At 51.0% G+C, this 12,206-nt stretch overlaps 1 protein-coding gene across 1 annotated transcript in view; it reads left to right on the top strand.

Moving 5' to 3' along the window:
• The window catches only part of LOC143774147 (cornifelin homolog), a 66,574-nt gene that overhangs the window by 31,130 nt on the left and 23,238 nt on the right, over positions 1-12,206 (top strand). Inside the window, exon 2 of the mRNA XM_077261483.1 lies at positions 11,143-11,190. The gene's annotated coding sequence lies outside the window, so the exon portion shown is untranslated. The remainder of the gene's footprint in view (positions 1-11,142; positions 11,191-12,206) is intronic.

The raw sequence follows: 12,206 nt of genomic DNA, 5'->3' as shown, positions 1-12,206 counted from the left end.
GGTTGAACAGGTCGGTCACAGTTTATTAATTAAATAAGCAGAGAAAGGCAATTACATATCGTAACGGTCGCTCGCGCCGAGCTCCTGTCCGTGATCGACAGGGGAATTGGCCCAACGAGCGGTTACGACCTTTGCCCTCCTCCGCTTCTTCCGCCACGGAGGATCCCGTGTATTACCTACGCGGGACTCCGACCCCACCCATCAATGTTAGGGCCTGTTCAACCCCATCCTGTAAACCCAACAAGAATTATCGAGGCCATTGTCCGTTAGGTGAACTCCGTCCGGTCTTAATTGTGGCGTGTTATCCCCTTATAGGTATTGGTGACGAATCACGATACCGCCTTTTCCTCACACATTTTCCAATCCGAGCATTGAATTTACCCCTTGTCCGCTCTATGGCTCTTTTATCTCTTGCTCCTCGCCATAGGTCCCGTGGTGTTCCATCTGACCACACCAGTATCATGTTCCTGAATAGACAGCTGAACCAATCCATATCAGTTGTCTCCCATTTGTACAATTCGGCCACCTTTTGTTTGCCAAGGTCATTGCCACCTGCGTGTAACACCAATATCACCGGGCGATCCGCCATCCTTGCTATGCCAACCATCTCCTTGAACACCTGCTTCCGCTGGAGGCCTCTGACATCCCTCCAGTTAACGTTTATGCCCGGGAGGTAAAGATTTGTTCCTCCCGGCCGCAGTTTGGCCCTCTCTTCGGCCCAGTATACGTAGGAATCTCCTACAACCCAAACTTCAACCCCTGTAAGAGACAACACATGTTAATTAAGCAAGTCGGGTCTTATGTATCTGGCGAAGCATGCGGACTTCCAAAGACCCATTCTCTGCACTTCGGCCTCTGACACTCCTGCCTTAGCTGCCTCTGTGGCCGCCCCTATCCGGAACGAATGTGTTCCATACTCCTTTGGATCCGTTTTTTTTTATTTTTTTAAGCATAGCTTGAACTGTGCCTGGAATTGGTACTTGGTCAGAGGGGACCCGTCTGTATGAGTGAAGATTGAGTGAAGAAAAATCTACCAGCGTGTCCTATTACATCGTATCTTTTAACAATTTTCAGCGGGCAAGCTGAGCCCTCTGTAGAGTTAACCGGGACCCATGTGCCCCTACCGGTGGGATCGCATTTGGATTTTCAAACCCTGATGCGCAGGGCGTCGCTGTATATAACTATGTCCTCATTAATTAGGCCTCCTTCCGACGTGTTTTTTGACCGCGGTAGCAATTCACTAATACGCAGTGCTCCGAAAAAGACGGTCGCAAAAGCTGCCGGTATGAGGGCCGCCTCATATTGCGATGAGCAGACTGACGGGGATATCGCAATCAGGTCCTGCAACAGTCTCAGAGAAATGGGGCGGCGACATTCTTGGCTGAAGCCTTTTCCAACCTTTTATGGCTTGTCTTATGCAGAAGGACTTAGTTACGTCTACCCATCCCAATAATTGAAAGAAAAAATGCTAGTCCCGTTAATAATTTCCGTTGTGCCGAGGTCCTCGAGGCCCTGCCTTCCCTCATCCGTCACCGCGCTTCGTGTTCCGACGCTTTCGTCAACTGGCCTACCCTGACTTAGTGAGCACCACTCCTCCCAAGCCTTACCATACACTAGCCCGGTAGCTGGGGAAACGGAGGCCCGGAATAAGGGCATCAATGATTGGCCACTGTGTCCCACAGGGACAGTGGACACAGAATACCCCGCGGTTGCGCGTTGGGCTGCTGGATTCTGAAAGCCTGCCAATTGGAAACTAACAGTGGGCTAATGATATTATCGTCAACTTCCGCCACCACGGTGGCTCTACACCAAATATTGTTTTCTAGGCATATCAGCGCTAGCTGGCGCAAAAGAGCGAGTATGGGAAAGGATGAAGAAGACATGTGATTTAATCTCTTTGCTGCTTTCCCATTTTTTTTTTTTTTTTTGGAAATGAATGTTCATGTTTCTCAACTGATCGGCCCATAACTCCAATGCCGTTACAACCGCAAACAATTCCCATAGGGCCGGGTCTTGCCCCCACTTTGTTGTCGTCCATTTCCCTGGCCAATCAGATTTGCACCATTGGTTTTTGTAGATTGCTGCAAAACCCTCTGTTTTGTTCCACCCTATTGTCAGCACTAATTCCTAGCATGTGATCTCTCTATCCATGACGCACGTGTAACCGTTGTACGATTGCAGGACGTCTGCCATACTAACAGAACGGCTTTTAGCGAACGAGTGAGCCTAATTCTATGGCCGGGCTGCGAAGCGCCTTTTGTTGCCAAAGAAAGTCTGCGTGAGAATGCTCTGCCGACCGGCATTACGCGACAGGCGAACGTCAGTAGGCCCAATAATGCCTGCATTTGCTGTAGGGTTACCTTGTTTACTTCACGAAAGCCTTTCAACATTTGCTGGGTTTTTAAGTATTTTATCCTCTGGTAATCGGAAAACCATCGAATTGGTATCTATTTCGATGCCCAAAAAGGGGCAACGCATTACATGGTCCCTCCGTTTTCTCTGGTGACAATGGCACGCCGAATTTGTGTGCGATATATTTGAATTTTTCTAGTAAATCGGGAGCAGAGATTAGAATTTCTGGGGCCGACGAACAGGAAATCGTCGAGGTAATGAATTAGGGATTTACTGCCCGTCTCGCACCGAACTACCCAATCTAGGAAGGTGCTGAATAGCTCAAAATAGTGACATGAGATGGAACATCCCATCGGGAGGCACATGTCGAATTAGTAATGTAGGTCCTCTTTGCAGCCCAGGAAACATTCGGGGTGTGCGGGTAGTAAATGGAATGCCGATTCTATGTCGGATTTGGCTAGCAGGACGCCGGGTCCAGCTGCCCGGACTAATTCTACTGCCTTATCGAAAGACGCGTATGATACGGAAGCTTCTTCTGGTGAAATTGCAGCGTTAACCGAACCGCCCTTTGGGTGAGATAAATGATGGATTAGGCGGTAACTACAGGGTTTCATTTTTGGTATGCCTAGTGATGATATTTTAATGGTTTTGAAGGGGAGCGACTTAAAGGGGGCCTGCTATTCTACCCAGTTCTACCTCATTTTCAATTTTTTGTCTAAGCATTTGGGGAAATTCGCGAGCCGGTATTAGGTTATCGGATAGGGTTGGTGTTCTTGTTAGCCTAAAGGGAATAAAAACCCGCTTTCTTATTGGGGTAGAGCTTTAGCCAGGGGGCCAACCATACGTCTGTTGCTTTAACCCCCCAGCCTAGATCGGGCTGTAGGGCCAGACGCCTGCGGAACTCCTTGTCGTACAGACGCCAGGCTGAACCGCCGTGCGACTTGTACGAACTATATATCGTGTCCTGATATATAACAATTCGGAGCAGCGTTCCGGATGTTTCTGGCCCATAATACAGCCCAATACTGCGAAGGCCTGGAGCCAATTATTCATGGCTAATGCAATTTTTTGATCTCCCCCTATCGAAATTCCTATCGTTGGCTTTATCCACTGTTTGTTGGTCCGCTGATATCAGCGACCATATGTCCACATAATCGTTGCTCCAGATTTTCTGTCTAGTTTCCTGATCTATATGTGCGCCTAGCAGGCTGATCCCGCAGAAGAAGGCGTCTTTGTGTAGATTAGCGGATTGTGGTGCTGTATTGTTCACCACTTGTTCGCTAGAGTGTGATAGTTGTAGGATTGACTCCTTTACCGCTGAGGTTAGCTCCATTTCTTGTAACATTTCCTTGCCACCCTTGGAACACTCACCGCTGTGTGACTCTGGACGAGTGTACTCCGATCCTGGAGGACCCCCCGCAGATGATGACAGGGTGATGTCGCAGGACGGGGAAACTCTGGCTCCCGCTACAGCGAGGGACTGATGCTGAGTATCGTGCGTTGGAGCCCGATTACTACCACGTAGTGGCGGATTGATGGCTCTGTCTTCAGCGACTGCGTGGTGGTTGTTGTGGCTGGAAGCCGCGGGGGATTGTGCTCCCCGGCTGAAAGCCCTAGATGGTGCCCGTGATTTAGAGGATTTGCCACGTGCGCGACTTCTATCCGGGCTCTGCGATACTTCGGACCCCTCGGATGTTGCTGATGACAGCCATCCTGAGGCCCGCGGTCTGCGGCGGCTCCTATGGGAGCTGTGTCTGCGACGGTGACGGGAGGGGTGTTTAGAGGGGTAGCGCGAATGGTGATAGGAGTTGTCCGAGGAGGATTGGGAGGACGTTTGGCGTCTACGCCTTCGTCCACCGTTGCTCAGCGGTGTAATGGGGGGGGTTCTAACATTATTACAAGGGGGATTAATGGCAGTGTACGGTTCCGTAGTGCTACTTAGGAGTGTGTGTGTGTGTGTGGGGGTTAGGAGGTAACCGTATTCTATCCCGTTGCTGGAATTTGACAGGGCGGCGGTAAACGTATACTGTTTATTAGGATTTTGGGCAGTGGGGGGAGGTGTAAATATGTCCGTGTTTGGTGCGTTTACTGATCTTTCGCAGTGATTCCCGCTGTGCAGCTGTTGAGCGCCTTGCTCGGTTCTTTTGGACCGAACAATGCGCTCTTCAGCTGCGCTGTAACCTCCGCGGCCTGACCCCTGATACCCCCGAGCAGGCATCAGTGCTGCGTCTGCCGGGGGTAGGCTGGAGGTAAGGCCAGGTAAACAATCAGCGCGCTGATCGGTCTGGTGCGACCGATCAGCGCGCTCTGGAGACCGTGTGGCGTTAATGCCAGTCTCCAGGCTACTCCTGCGGGCGGCATATATGTGCCCGCAGGGAAGGTAATGGAGGACTGGCTAGCTAGCGCTGTTTTCAGCGCTTTGATGCGGTGACCGGAAGTGTGTGGGCGGGGACCGGAAGTATGTGGGCGGAGCTTGCTCGGAGCGACGGACCGAGCCCGAGGAGGGAGCCGGACGTCGCCGGCAGCTGCGAGGCGGCGAGGCCGCCCCCTCCCCGACCTGGAGCCCGCTCTGGGGCGCGGAGTAAGCGGGCGGTCCGCCCTTCCCCCTGCACCGCCCGCAGCATCACCGGAGCGGTCGGGGAATGGGGCGATGCCTCTAGCCGCCCGGCGCTGCACCTCCACGCTGCGGGGGAAAGTGGTGGCGCCGCACGCGTACCGGCGCGACCCGCCGCCCCCTCCGCCGGGGGACTGTGAACATTTTTACGGCGGGTGCGTCGCCCAGCCCGACCCCGCCTCCTCCGGGCAGTCGCCTGCACACCCGCAGCAGGGAGGGCCCCGGACCGCTGCGATGCCGAGAGTGGCTCCGGCGTAGGAATCCGGGCAGACCGCTGCGGTACAGAGAGGGGCTCTGGCGTAGGACACTGGGCAGCTCCGCTCTCCGGACCCCCGGCACACAGCGACCCGCAGCTGGGGTGCCGGTCGGGGGCGAGCCGGACACGCAGGGACCTGGAGGTGCAGGGGAAATGGACCGGGTGAGGGGATTGTGAGCAGGGGGGGAGGAGAGGGGACAGAAAGTTGAGCCCTGACCCTGGTAAAAATGGCCTGAAGCCAGTGCTCACCTTTCTGTGCTGCTCCCTTCAGCAGGGCCTCAACCAGGGGGTCCGACATTATTGCAGGGGTACAGACAAAAGCTTCCAGGTGTCCGCCGGGAGGAAAAGAGGAAGTTCCCGGCCGGACACCTGGATTTAACCCCTGTAGGAGTGGCCGTAGGACCCCTCCCCTCCAGTGACCACTGGCCGGCTGGGGGTCTTCCAATTAGTGCATCACTAAAGGGGAGTGATGCTAGGGGGGAACTGGCACTGACAACCTTTCCGTGCTGCTCTATCTAGGTGCTCCCCAGTCAGAGACGCGCACCTTATTCAGTACCGCGTCTGCCAGATAGAGCGGTATACAGCCACTCAGGACTTTATATGGGACTCTGCTCTGCTACAGTTATAAGGACGGGCCCCGCCAGCCCAGGAGCCTGGGGAAAGTCCATGACCCTCTGTTGGGGCTAATCAGAACCGAGCCCCAACAGAGGGTCATGGAGGGGGTACCCCAAAGTGATGGTGACAAACGTCCCGTTTCCCTTAAAATGGAATCGAGGTCCAGTCGTGCCGCCCATTTTAGGTGTTGGCATTGTCAATGGCCCGGATATGTGGCTGCCAACTGCCCCTGACTGTAGAACCTATGGACAGCGGGTTTATGCGCAGTCTCTATGTGCGCCCAGTCAGTCTGAACCGCAGCTGCAGGCACTACAGGCAGAAAACCCCAACAGGGCCAGTACTCGTCAGCGGGTACTAAACGGATGCTCTCTTGGACTCGAGGAGCTTAGTGACTCTGGTCCATGTGTCACTTGTTGCCGGGGACAACCCCAATAGATGGAAAGTGGGGGTGGTGTATATACATGGGGAACTCCGAGAGTACCCGACCGCAGAGGTTACTTTTTCCACACCATGTGGAGAAATAAAACATGCGGTGAGAGTGGTGAAGACCCTTCCTTATAGGACTGTGTTGTGAAGATACTTGCCCCTGCTGTAGTCCCTGTGGGAGACCAGGGTTAACCCTCCAAACGTAAATGTTATTCCGGGAGCGGAACCCGAAGATCCCAAGTCAGTGATACCTGCTGTAGGGGTCGCCAACCTAGAGTGTAACCCCCGATAGGTTTCCCCTAGAGGTATTGGCAAGAGAGGTCGAGGAGACCCAACCTATCCCCGTGCTGGAAGTGTCCCCTGGTAAGTTCGGGACAGCTCAGCTCCAGGATCCTACTCTGGCCCGGGCCCAAGATATTTGCTTGTTACAGAATTGATGTAATTTTCTGTATTTATTTAATGCCTCCTCACTACCTACTTCCTTTAATTCTCTAAATGCTTTCTTTTTGTCCCTTATTGCGCCCCTTACAGCTCTATTTAGCCATATTGGTTTCCTCCTATTTCTAGTATGTTTATTCCCATACGGTATATACTGTGCACAGGTCCTATCCAGGATGCTAATAAACGTCTCCCATTTTCTTTGTGTATTTTTATGTCTCAGGATATCGTCCCAGTTAATTGCACCAAGATCCTCTCTCATCCGTTGGAAATTTGCCCTCCTGAAGTTTAGTGTCCCTGTCACCCCTCTACTACCCATCTTATTAAAGGATACATGAAAACTTATTATTTTGTGATCACTATTCCCCAAGTGACCCTCAACCCTTATATTTGCTATGCGGTCTGGCCTGTTGGTTAATATTAGGTCTAGCAGTGCCCCCCTCCTTGTTGGGTCCTGAACCAGTTGTCAGAGGTAATTGTCTCCCATAGTTATCAGACACCGATCACATAGCTCCCAACCATCCCTCATTGTGCGGGACCGTCCCGGTTTTGAGCCTTTGCCCTGCTGTCCAGCATGGGATGCTCTGCTTCCCGCAGACAGCAGGACCGACACGCCCCCTTGTGTAAAGCCATGCCCCGGGCCCTTACCCTTCCATATGGCTGCCTGCTTTCTGCGCACAGGACCTGTGATGAGGTCACAGGAGGGGAGGAGTCAGGGGTCACATGATCGGGACCTCCGTGGATTGCAGGACTCGGCTGCTGTGCTGATTGCCAACTTGCCACATGGTGCTGCAGCCGCAGGATGAGGTAAGTAATGCCTTGTGTGGGGTCAGGAGGTGTCCAGTGTGGATGTAGCAGAGCCATGTGTGTATGAGGTGTATGGAGAAGGGCCATGTGTGTGTACGAGGTGTATGGAGCGGAGCCGTGTGTGTATGAGGTGTATGGAGCGGAGCCGTGTGTGCGAGGTGTATGGAGCGGAGCCATGTGCACGAGGTGTATGGAGCGGAGCCGTGTGTGTACGAGGTGTATGGAGCGGAGCCGTGTGTGTACGAGGTGTATGGAGCGGAGCCGTGTGTGTACGAGGTGTATGGAGCGGAGCCGTGTGTACACGAGGTGTATGGAGCGGAGCCGTGTGTGTGCGAGGTGTATGAAGCGGAGCCGTGTGTGTATGAGGTGTATGGAGCGGAGCCGTGTGTGTATGAGGTGTATGGAGCGGAGCCGAGTGTGTACGAGGTGTATGGAGCGGAGCCGTGTGTACGAGGTGTATGGAGCGGAGCTGTGTGTGTACGAGGTGTATGGAGCGGAGCCGTGTGTGTGTATGAGGTGTATGGAGTGGAGCTGTGTGTGTGTGTGTGTACGAGGTGTACGGAGCGGAGCCGTGTGTGTATGAGGTGTACGGAGCGGAGCCGTGTGTGTATGAGGTGTATGGAGCTAAATGTGTACGAGGTGTATGGAGCAGAGCTGATTGTGTACTAGGTGTACGGAGCGCAGCCGCGTGTGTAGGAGTAGCTATGTGTGGCCATTATATGGTATGGAGCATCATGTGCGGCCAATATACAGTATGGAGCATCATGTGCGGCCAATATACAGTATGGAGCATCATGTGTGGTCATTATACAGTATTGAGCATCATGTGGGGTCATTATGCAGTATGGAGCATCATGTGCGGTCATTACAGTATGGAGCATCATGTGCGGTCATTATACAGTATGGAGCATCATGTGCGGTCATTATACAGTATGGAGCATCATGTGCAGCCAGTATACAGTATGCAGCATCATGTGTGGTCATTATACAGTATGGAGCATCATGTGCGGTCATTATACAGTATGGAGCATCATGTGCAGTCATTATACAGTATGGAGCATCATGTGCAGTCGTTATACAGTATGGAGCATCATGTGCGGTCATTATACAGTATGGAGCATCATGGCAGTCATTATACAGTATGGAGCGTCATGTGCGGTCATTATACAGTATGGAGCATCATGTGCAGTCATTATACAGTATGGGGCATCATGTGCGGCCATTATACAGTATGGAGCATCATGTGCGGTCATTATACAGTATGGAGCATCATGTGCGGTCATTATACAGTATGGAGCATCATGTGCAGTCATTATACAGTATGGGGCATCATGTGCGGTCATTATACAGTATGGAGCATCATGGCAGTCATTATACAGTATGGAGCATCATGTGCAGTCATTATACAGTATGGAGCATCATGTGCAGTCATTATACAGTATGGAGCATCATGTGTGGCCATTATACAGTATTGAGCATCATGTGGGGCCATTATACAGTATGGAGCATCATGTGTGGCCATTATACAGTATGGAGCATCATGTGTGGTCATTATGCGGTATGGAGCATCATGTGCGGTCATTATATGGTATGGAGCATCATGTGCAGTAATTATACAGTATGGGGCATCATGTGCAGTCATTATACAGTATGGAGCATCATGTGTGGCCATTATACAGTATGGAGCATCATGTGGGGCCATTATACAGTATGGAGCATCATGTGCGGTCATTATACAGTATGGAGCATCATGTGCGGTCATTATACAGTATGGAGCATCATGTGTGGCCATTATACAGTATGGAGCATCATGTGCGGTCATTATACAGTATGGAGCATCATGTGCGGTCATTATACAGTATGGAGCATCATGTGCGGTCATTATACAGTATGGAGCATCATGTGTGGCCATTATACAGTATGGAGCACTGTGTGGCCATATTTTTTGTTTATAATTATAGTATATGAAACAGTGTGATCAGCAGTGCTAAATGGGTGTGGTTGGGACGTGGATATGGGTGTGACTAATTATGAATGGGTGTGGTCAGAGGTGTGGCCTAAAATTTGCCGCGTTGCGTGCCATAAACTTTGTCCCTCTTTCCCATCTTCAAAAGTTGGGAGGTATGCGATCACCTTTGCTGGAACTGCAGGTTTCTGTTCCCCAATGTATCTCAGGGTAGTTGAAAAGTCCCCCAAAATAATGACTTCTCCTTGGGTCGCAGCTTCATGTATTTGCTTTATGAGGATATTCTCCATTGCTTCCATTATTTTTGGAGACTTATAACAAACCCCTATCAGTAAGTTATTTATTTACACATAATACGTGAGTACACTATATACTAAGGGACTGTGCTATACATGATAAGTGAGTACACTATATACTAAGGGACTGTGCTATACATAATAAGGCTACATCCCTGTATCCGTGTGCAGTGTTGGTGTGCTGCCCACTTTTACAGATGCATTGAGCATGTCCTATTCTGATCCTCAAAATCTGATCAGCACAGGACATTCTCGGACCCTCACGGATCTCATTCTCCGTAGGTTTCCTGCATGTGTGTGTAAGAAGATGGACCGGACCGAGGGTACCTTTCTTGCGTCGGCTCCGGAACTGTCAGGGCTGACACCATTATTGCCCCGGGGGAAAGCTTTCTGACCTGGATGGACCTTTGCACTGGTCAGCAGGGGACATGTTGGGGATAAAAGGTGGTGCATGTGGGAAGAAGAGGAGAGACTTGCAGGAAGACAGCACACGGAGCAGGGGAAGTTTGGTGCTCGATCCTCCGAGCAATGAGACAGCGCAGTCCCGCGCTATACACCCCCGACTGTCAAGGATAATGACTTCGAGCAGAGACCTGCATTGTGCCCGCTGACTCCTGCATCCACAAGTGTCAGATGCTCCGGGCCGGTTTTTGCTGCGCGTGAGCCACCTGAGACAGACAAGGTGACTTGCATAGAACTGTTTCCTACCTCACCCATAGTGTTCTGCCACGCTGAACCACATACAGGCAGCATCATAGACTATTCTTCACACCACATGGAGAATCCAGATCCAGCACCCTGTTTGAGACAGCGAGGACTAGTCTCCACCATTAGGAACTGAATCTTCAACTTCTTCAGGACTACCCCCGGGATCGTCACGCACCGTTTGCATTGGCGCCACTGACTGGCTCTAGGACTCTTTGCTTTAACTCTTCCCGTTATTAATCTAACCTGCCCTCATACTGCTTCTTTTCCCCCTATTTAAACTCCGATTTACACGCTATCTCCCTGTGAGGAGCAATCCCCATGCTAATAAATCTGTTAACCCTTGCTCTGCCTCCTGTCCGTCACTGCCTCCCGCGACCTGCTCACACTTGGTGTAGTCAGCAAGATGCAGTCCAACAACACGGAAGTGGCAGACCAAGCAGTTGGGGTGAGCCCTAGGTCCAGTATATCCCTGGGGGCCATGTTAAGCAACCCACCCAAGTTTACTGGGAACAATACTATGCTATGGAGCTGGACTGTGTGCATCAGGGGGATGATGAGGATGCACCCCATGACTCCTGCTTTAGAGGCGACCTACAGATACTTTCCCCCAAGGGTCTGAACCGCGAACTTGATTTTTTGATCTAATTTCTCCTTTTCTTCACAGACAAAGTAGCGAGCCTTTACCCATATTACCTTGGACCCCTCCATTCAGGTGAGTTCCCCTTTCACGTTTCCCCCCTTTTTCCCTCCCCCTCCTTTCCCTTCCCTTCTCCCCTTGTTTTGTCTCTACCCCTTCCCATGGTCCCCCTTGTTCCTACCCCATTTCACCACATACTCTTATATCATTACCAACAACATGGGCATTGGATGCCTCTAATTTATCTGACTGGTTACCCTGATCGGTTCTATTTGACAAAACAACTGCACCTGGACACTAGTATCCGTGGATTACACTTTAATGGTTATACCACTGTTCATATGCTGCATTCTCCTTTTGTTTTTCTCCCATTGTGTTCCAAGCCTCATTCTGGTCATTGTGATCCAAGCCTCTTTTTGGTGATTGCGCTGCCCCTCAGAGACATCATCTCCGGGGGTGCGAACGCACCTGCACATTGCTTGTCAGGTGGCCGCTTCAGCACACTTTATAGCCACCAATGCCTCCATACTGCACATTGCAGCCTACAATCCAAGGCGCAGGTGCGCCGGACGGACCCTGGACCCAGGTAATCCACGGCCCCGTGACTCTTGGCACTTATCACTCTGTTTATTGCCCCATTAGTACTAAATCCCCTTTCCTACAACAGGTGTCCTTTTGCAAGCAGGATATCCTTTACACCATTCAGTGAACTTTGCCAACAGGTAATATGGGCTCTATCGTTTCCAACTCAGCATCACATTTAATGGGTACATCTTAGAATAATGGCATACACCCTACCATATATTTATGGCACGGTCAATTGGGGCTAATTCCCCTATATTCACACATATCCAGTCATGCTTATCCAGATATTGTCTCTTGCACCCCTTTTCCCTCTAAAGGATTGCCATGTCTTGCCTTGGGATGATATTTGATGGCTTCTATGGCTTATTCCAGACCTATATGTGACGTTTTCCAGATCTATACAATGACTGCAATTATGCTGTGAATCATCATTTTGTTTCTCGTAATCTTGTAAGCTTATTGTTTTTACCATGTATATACTTATATTTTATTTATTTGGGTTTTTG

Source organism: Ranitomeya variabilis, chromosome 5 (genome assembly GCF_051348905.1).
Source record: "Ranitomeya variabilis isolate aRanVar5 chromosome 5, aRanVar5.hap1, whole genome shotgun sequence".
In the NCBI taxonomy this organism is placed as follows: Eukaryota; Metazoa; Chordata; class Amphibia; order Anura; family Dendrobatidae; genus Ranitomeya; species Ranitomeya variabilis.
This window is presented reverse-complemented; position numbering and strand designations above follow the sequence as displayed.